The sequence below is a fragment of the Monopterus albus genome, unplaced genomic scaffold (assembly GCF_001952655.1).
Source record: "Monopterus albus unplaced genomic scaffold, M_albus_1.0 scaffold241.1, whole genome shotgun sequence".
NCBI classification, from domain to species: Eukaryota; Metazoa; Chordata; class Actinopteri; order Synbranchiformes; family Synbranchidae; genus Monopterus; species Monopterus albus.
In genome coordinates, this window is record NW_018128121.1 from 409,158 (window position 1) to 418,213 (window position 9,056).

General features: G+C 40.2%; 1 protein-coding gene across 2 annotated transcripts in view; it reads right to left on the reverse strand.

Annotated features, from left to right (window-relative positions):
• The window catches only part of wnt4 (wingless-type MMTV integration site family, member 4), a 27,620-nt gene that overhangs the window by 9,447 nt on the left and 9,117 nt on the right, over positions 1-9,056 (reverse strand). The window contains exon 1 of one of the 2 annotated variants that reach the window (XM_020620569.1): positions 8,734-8,749. The exons of the other annotated variant lie outside the window; for it this stretch is intronic. The gene's annotated coding sequence lies outside the window, so the exon portion shown is untranslated. Of the gene's footprint in view, positions 1-8,733; positions 8,750-9,056 lie in introns of those variants that run through there. 2 annotated transcript variants of the gene reach the window in all.

Below are 9,056 nucleotides of genomic sequence, written 5' to 3' on the forward strand. Positions count from 1 at the left end.
ACTGTCGACCTGTACTGTTTACATTCTCAGTTTGCACATGCATAATTGCACATTGACTGTTGTCTGCTGCACATGCTGCTGCCATGCAGCATACATTCTGTTATATTCTTATATATATTTTATTATATTACTGCATCTGATGCTGCTTAAAGTGCCTTAGATTTTGTGTTACTTATTTATCTACTTTATATTTCATTTGTATTTTGTGGCATTCATGTGGACAGCAAAGTAAGAATTTCATTGTACAGGATAACATGTTTCCTAACTGTGCATATGACAAAATAAACACTTTGAACTTGAACTTTGAAGGGAGTCAATCCCCATAGACTGTTGTTAAATTGCCCAACTTTACAGCAGAAATAAAAAAAAATTTAACAGCCTGGTAAAAAAAAAAAAAAAAAAACTGTTTTGGTCTCTCTAGTTAATTTTCCCTTCCATGACAACTGTATGGGGTGACTTTTTTTTTCTTATAACTCACCCTTTTAAATTATACTGAGACTAAAAGTTATGTATAATTAAAGGCGTGGCTGCTTTGAGTGACAGGAAGGAGCGTAACGCCATAGGTGGCTGGTTCGTCCATCTTTTATATACAGTCAATTGTCTACACATAGATAGATGCACACCTCAGGTTGGAACAATACTTGGGCTGTGACTGATGATGTTTCACACATCCATAAGAACATAAGAGAGAAATGCATATAGAGAAAGGCCACATGAAGGATACTGGTAATCATGTGGAAAGATAACTGTTAAAAGGACCTGATAATTAAATTTTCACAGGACACATGGCAATAGGATAGAAATATTTTATGAATTGAGTTGCAGTAAGTTGTTTGGGTAACCCTGGAGCCCACTGTCAGCCCTCTGGCTCTCTATGGTGTTATTTCTCTTCCTACATCAACAGGTTTGCCATGTGGATTGAGTCCAGATCAGCTCTGCACTTCTCTGCAGATGTGGGGCTTTTATCAAAGCCATGAGTAGAGTTTGATCCCTTTTTGTTGTTTTCCGTAGCCTTGAGCAGGGTGCAACATTTAGGTCAAGGCAAACAGGTGGGACACCACCAAACTGATAAAAACAACGCATGGAGAAAACACAAAACGGCAACAGAAAGCTGCTCCTTTGACAGAGAGCACCACACACACAAAGACACCCACAGACAGCTGGATGGCATTCCGCTGACCTGATATGTACCATGGAAACATTTAACAAACACTGGCTAAGCTGTCATTCAGGTGAGTTTTTGGATATGTGCTTGTGTGTGTCTATACATGCCATGTTCAGCACAGACCTTGAGAGAGTGTGTGTCAATGTTTTCAGCCCTGTCTCGCTTTATCTGTTCATTCTGCTGTGTGTACCCTTCCCCTCCCAGAGTCGAGGTTAACAAACCACCTCAACAAGGAGACAGAGGAGTAACACACACACACACACCATCATCTCACATCTCATCCTTATTCCTCTCCTACTTCTCTCCCTGTCTCTCATACCTCTGGTGGTTGCGTGCATAAATCCCTGGGGCCTAAGCCCAGTGGAGCCAGCGGTGTTGTGAAGGCTGCAATGTGTAATGCAACACAAACACACAGCGGCCTGTGAACGCACCACAGTCCAGGTGGAATGCTCCAAACCTTCCACCCAGAGCCCCCATGGCCTCATAGGAGGCTGAAACTAAAAATCAAAAATAATTCAAAACAGAGGAGACATCTTACAGGCTGTTATCTGTGGACAAGAAATAAAGGCTAAGACTTAAACTTTTGAACTACTTTTAGTCATTAATTAGCATTTTTAATTAAAAAAAGTTGGTGTTACTAAAATAAACTTTTCATGTAATGAAGAAGAGATTAATCAATTCATATACTAGTTGATCAGCATAAAACAATGATCAATTCATCATATGCAATTAAGTCATGTGTAACAAAAGAATTTCAGCTCAAAGCTTCAATTACTAACATCTGGAGCTACACTCTGAAAACTTTTAAACAGACCTTTGATCATGGAATATGTTGTTTATGTAACAGAGTTTGTATAGTGTGTGATTCCACCTGCCATTACTATCATCAGTTATTAAATACATGGACACTTTGCTGGCTCAAGGCTGCCTTCTCTTAGTGTATAAATGTTAATGGGACCTGGAAAATGTGGCCAGATCATGAGGGGTGTCCCCAAGGTAGGCTGACAGCTCAGTGCAGTGTACAAATATTGTGTATTAATCTTTGTAAATGTCCTGTAGGAACATACTGTATATACTGTTTTGCACATTGAGAGCCGATGTACCTGAGTCAAATTCCTTGTGTGTCCGTCACACCTGGCCAATAATGCAGATTCTGATTCTGATTCTGATTAGGAAAATGATGTTGAGAAGTGTTATTATTGGGTATGATGCATTTTCAATTGTTAAAGTACTGTAAGTCACAACAAGGAAGGGCATACCTGCTAAGCAAGCGAGGAGCTGTGCTAACATCACTTGCTATTTTCTTGTAGTGCACTATGTTTGAGCTACCGGTGATGAGCTGACTGTACCAATGACCAGTACATGTTTTATATTCCAGACAATAAATGCTGATCTGCAATAGTGACGGGTCTCCCGACCATCATTTACCCACATCAAACACAATGCAAAGTAACAAGGGGGTTGCTAACTGACCAGTTCCTGTGGCAGCTAACTCAGCTCAGTTACATTTATTCAGTCAAGAAAAAGTAATGGCACGGTTTCCTGGTTTTCTGCATAATTTGGTCATCAAATGTGATCTGATCTTCATCAAAATCACAAATATCTACAAACAATTTTTCTAAGCTGATAAAACACAGTCATGATCTTTCAAGTCTTTATTGAACAAACCCATTAAACATACAAAGTGATGGTGAAAAAAGTAATGACAACAGTGTTTTAATAACTGGTTGATCCACCTTTGGCAGCTATAACCTCAAGCAAGTGCTTCCTGTAGCTGCAGGATTAGACCTGCACAATGTTCAGTAAGAATTTTGGACCAGTCTTCCTCACAGAACTGCTTCAGCTCAGCCATATTTTTAGGACGTCGGGTGTGAACAGCTCTTTTGAAGTCATTCCACAGCATCCTCTATTGGTTTGAGATCTGGGCTCTGACTGGGCCACTCCAAAATGCAAATTTACTGTTTTGGAAGCCATTCTGTAGTAGATTTACTTTGTTTAGAGTCATTGTCCTGCTGCCTCATCCAGCTTGTTCTGAGCTTTGACTTGCCGACAGCCAGCCTGATATTATCCTGTAGCATACCTGGATAAATGTGGATGTCCATTTTTCCCTCCACAATGGTAAGCGGTCCAGGTCCAGAGGCAGCAAAGCAGCCCCACATCACCATGGTCCCTCACTATTGGGATGATGTTTTCATGTTGGTTTTCATGTTTCACGTGGTTCTCTTTTTACACCATACATAGTGCTGTGTGTTCTTCCAACAGTTCTACCTTCGTTTCATCTGTCACAGGACATTTTCCCAGTAGTGTTGTGGAGTGTCAAGGTGGCCTTTGGCAAACATGCTACAGTGTTGTTTTTGGAGAGCAATGGCTTCCTCTATAGTGCCCTGGTATGGATACCATGCCTGTTCAGTATTTTGTATATGGTTGATTCATGACCAGAGATTATAACCATCTCCAATGAATCCTTCAAGTCCTTAGATGTTACCCGAGGGTTCATTTTTACCTCCTTGAGCATTCCCTGTTGTGCCTTTGGAGTGATCTTGGCTGGGTGCACACTTATGGAGAATAGCCACAATACCATACATTCTCCATTTATAGACAGTGTTATGTCAAGGGGGGCCCAAGTCTAGGCAAAAAGACTTAAAAGGCAGACTCAGATAAAAGCAATCAAATAAAAGCTTTATTTCTGATGGATAGTACAAGAAGCTGGTGCTCCAGTCAGAAATCAGACGGGACTGTCCCAGGGTCCCGGGTGACAGAGCTGGTCAGCAGGAGGCATGCTGAAGGGCTGAAGAGCAGGAATCGACCCAAACTGGTGGTGAGGTGTGAGGGCTGGATGAAGGATGGAAGCAGGTGCTGGGAAGGTAAATGGCTGGTGGAGCTTCGAGGAGGCGGGAGGCCTTGGCAGATGAAGTGGTAGGCCAGGGATAAGGCCTGACAGCAGTTGAGCAGACCGGTCACAGCTGGACTGGTGTTGCAGGAGGCAGGTGAACTGAGCTTAGTCTTTGCAGATTTGGGAGTAACTCAGGCAGCGTCGAAAAGCCACAGAAGTAGCTGATTCAGCACTGAGGTTGCAGGTAAGCATCAAACCAGGCAGGAATGAAGAACACAGGTGGGTAGCAGACACAGGACCGAAGGAGACTCACTCAGCTTTGCGGCATCGTCAGGAGTAAACCCGGCAGGAACACGGAGCACAGGTGAGTTGCAGTCATAGAACTGCAGGAGACGTGCTCAGTGTCGAGGGAAACATGTAGGCTGAGTATAGTGGTTTCAGGAGCTAACCAGACAGTAGCGTGGAGCACAGGCAAGTTGCTGTTACAGAATGGAAGAAGGCTTACTCACTGTCAAGGGGGAAAGGTAGGCTAAGTGTAGAGGTTTCAGGGGCTAACCAGGTAGCAGAGAGGAACAGACCAGAAAGCAAGCAAGGTAACGGACAGAGTAGCATCAGCATTGTAAATAATGTTAATGGACCAGCAAGAGACTGAGGGAAATGAGGAGGTATTTATGAGCTGAGAGCCAAGAGATAATGAGAAACAGGTGAAAACAATGAACACTGATGGGAACAGTGGTAAAGCTGGGGCAGAAGAAGTGGAGTGGAACAGAAAAAAACATCCCAAAATAAAAGCACAAAAATAGGAAGCAAGTCCAAATCATAGCAGACAATATGTCAAACTGTGAGCTGATGAATATCTAAAGTCTTTGAGATGACTCTGTAACCCTTTCCAGCTGCATGCAAATCAACAACTTTTGATCATAGGCCTTCTGAGATCTCTTTTGAGGCATAGTTCACATCAGCTGATGCTGCTTATGAATAGCACAGTGACAGTGTTTGAATGTTTTTATAAGTCAAGGTCATTCTAAACCACACCTACATTCCCATTTCATTGACTGGACTCCAGGTTTGCTAAGACCTGACTCCAGTTGACATTTAGTGATATCAGAAGCCTCGTCTTTCCATTACTTTTTCCTCCATCACTTTGTATGTTTAATGGGTGTGTTCAATAAAGGAATGAAAGATCATGACTGTTTGTGTTTTATCAGCTTAGAAATATTGTGTTTGTTGATATTTGTGACCTTGGTGAAGATCAGATCACATTTCATAGCCACTTTATGTAGAAAACCAGGAAATCGCAAACAGTGCCATTACTTTTTCTTGTGTACATTATTGCCAAAGGTCAAGAATGAACTTCTTTTGTTCCACTGGTTAAAGGAATAGCTTGACATTTTGGGAAGTACATTTATACTATTCTCACAGGAAAGGTAACTTTAACTAGCATCAGGAGTTGGCTAGCTTAGCTTAGCATAAAGGCTCAAAACAGTGAGCCTGGCTGTGTTTGAAGTCCAGCTGCATTACCTCTGAAGCTCACTCATTATCTACTTACATCAAACTGAAGTGGAAGTTGTACTTTTGTGCTAGACTGTTTCTTGAGGGAAGCGGTTACTTCCTTCAGTTTCATACTGAAAATACTGACATCTATGTGTCAAACTACTGTCTAAGGTAATTTCTCAAATTAAAATGCCAACGTGCTTGCTGGTTCTCAAATGTAAGGAGTGTTTTTTTATTTTGCGTGTGTGTATATTGCCAAAAGTGTATGTATATATGGGTTCTGGCATTTTTCACTTTCTGAGGTTTATTATAGCATGCATTGAATAAATTCATTCATTATTCAATAGTGAAAATAAGTAATATTTGCATGCCAACGTCACTATTTAGCATATTGAACTGAAAACTAGCCTTCAGTGACTTAGAAGTCTTATCATCTTCATGTTATGTATATTTTATCTTAGGCAACATAACAATAAGATCATAACTGTGAACTTGTACTTCAGTTTGATTCTGCACTCTCTTGAAAGCAAAAAGAGTAAGGGTACCTTTTATAAAATTAATTTAAAGGAAACATGAATCATTGTATTACTCTATTATATTTAACCACAACTAACTCTGCAATTTAAATAACAAGGAAAAGTTATAAAACTGTAGGATCCTTTAACCACATTTGTCAGTTTTCTTTATTTGTAGTTGAATCAACATTTCCTTTTCAAACTCTCTTGTCGCTATGTCTCCCATAGTGCAACTCTCATTTCCCGTCTGAAATATATCTGACCAATCAGTCTTCCGCAACTCTACGTTGTTAGTACTTTGATTCCACAATGAACACACTAACAAGACAAATTCTTTTCATCAGCTATAAAGTCACCGGAAATGAGGGCCAAGGGGCCAAGTAATGAGGGATAGTAGAGAGAAGATAAATGCAGGGGCTGATGGACACATCTGTATGACAGTAATGTGCTTCAGCAAACTTAAATACACACATGTAAAATGACACAAATGCTTAAAAACTGTAATAAACTTTCTGCACTTCCATCATCTCTAATGTGTATTTATATGAAAATATCCTCATGTTTGCCTTTCCAGCACTGAGCACACAGCAGAGGTACACAGTGACAGGTAAATATAGCATGGATGGGAAATGCAAGGCAGAAAGCTGCAAGAAAGAGCCTAAGAAATGTCTTTTCTACTTAGCTGCTGTGCACAGGTCTAAAAGGAACTAACAGACTTGACACACTGACAGTGTTTTCCTTTAGTTGTAGGCAAATAAAGTGATGATGAGAATTAAACTGAAACAAATTGATAGCTCAGTTGACAAATGATAAAACCTTACATTCAGCACAGCCAGTGGAGAGCCAGTGAGCAGCAGGCATTTAGAATGTTTGTAAGATAAGTGTGGTTGTGGTGTGTGACCTGAGATAACCCTCCATGTCCACACTACAGTGGACACCTTCAGTATGCACAACATATAGTGACCTGTAGAGGTCACTGTTCTCTCACTTTACCATGAGACACCTTGCTAGGCTTGACAGTGTCAGATGCTTATAGATGTTTGGTGTCCTGGCAATCAAAGATTATCCTCACAACAGAGTCTCTGTCCACTGTTCAAGTGGTTCTTAATATACAGATAAATGGAAAGAAAAAAGTATTTGATCTCAGTGGCAGTGTTCTAAAATAACATGGTACAGTTCTTGATTTTGGTGTTTTACAAAGCCACAGGTGGGGGAGAATAAAAAGCATAAAATTCTTGCATTTGCCTTGTGCTGTAATGGAATCATGCACCTTATGAGCTGTTGCACATCTCTATACTATACATTAACAGATGCTGATGCCAGAAGAAAAGAAAGAGCTGGAAAAAATCAAACCTCGCTAACACTAACCTTTTGTGAACCTCATGTTGACCTCTGAACCTATCTTCAGTCCCATGTTAGTGAGCACCTGCTCAAGTGTTAATGAGAGAGAGTGAAACCTCTCTGTGCCGTACTGCTGTTCTCCTCTCAACATGTTTCACAGAATTATTATTTTATCATATTTGTCACAATTCTGTTTACTGTCACTAACAGATTATACTTCATTTTAAGGATTTTCTGCCCCGACATACAGTATATACTTGTCATGACATATTAGCTTTGGCCGAGCATAAGAATGTGTCTTTACACAGGCATCATTGTTTCTAATATAGACAGGAGAACTACAGCAACTGATAATTCTCTCAGTGTACACCTCACTGTACATACGGCATGTCAGTATTATATTAAGACAGACCTGAAAAAAATGCATAGCTACTATAAGGTGCACTATATTGTATGTTTACAACCAATCTCCTATCAATTACTGTACTAGAGTACATGACAGGTATGGAGTATCGGTTTTATTACCACGTCCAAAGAAAATATATGAATGACTGGCAGGTGTGTGTTAAATATGTATATCACTACACCTCACACATAATTCCAATCAACAGTACGACCACCAAAGGATACTAACTATACCAGTAAGAATGACAAGGCTGAACAACAGCATAAAGGCGTTTGCCTTAAACACCAGTGGTCTAAGTTTGCATCTGGCCTCATACCAGTAGTCAGGATGAACCTGAAACCATGACACCATGACCAGGATTTTTGATGACGTTTCATAACCAAGTTGTTTTATTTACCTAATCTTGATCATACCTCAGCCTAAAGTCTGGTATAGCTGCCACAAATATAGGAGTAAAAGTGTTGTCAGTGAGGGTTCAAAAACATCTTAAAACAATGTAAATCAGAAAAATGCAATGCAGAATCATGCAGTTTTAATGACCTGCTTGGAAGGTGTGTTACAGTTGCAGATCACAATCGAATGGCTTCAGTCAAGAATTCCCCTCTATCTTGAAAGAATTCTGAATGTCATCGTATGAATGGCTTCAGTCAAGAATTCCTCTCTATCTTGAAAGAATTCTGAATGTCATGAATGAATGTCATATTACAGAGGATGGCAATATTAAAAATGTAGTGGTAAATATGCCATTTACAGTTATGTGTCTCAAAGATGATTCTGAAACAAAGCATCAAAATGAGAATAAAGCACTGCTGACAGTTATTTGTTCAAGAACCTCAGGGCTGTTGTGGTGGTGGTGGCAGTAGTGATGAGGGTTATACTGTTAGACTAGGTGGATCTAATTTTGAGTCATAACACTCAAAATAGCCGTGTACATATGTATTCAGTGACAGATAATATAAATGTCGGTGGGAGTCAGTACCTTCAGTGGAAAGAATGAAAGATAAGAAGGATCTGTGGGGAAAGAAAAAGGAAAAAAGGTTAGAGGAAACCATTTAACATCAGACAGTAAATGCAAGATAGAAAGGCCTGAGCAAACCAGGGAGTCTCAAAGGAGAGATCTAAAAATGCATTAACACATTTACTGAGCAGCTAACAGCTCATGCTACAGCAGCATTGTGTGTGTGTGCCTACTGTACATATGTGTCTGGGTGTATTTATATGCTGCTAGCACCACTAGAGCTTATTTCCCCCTAAAAATAACATGCTCTACCAACACCACAACCCTCTCACACACACACACAC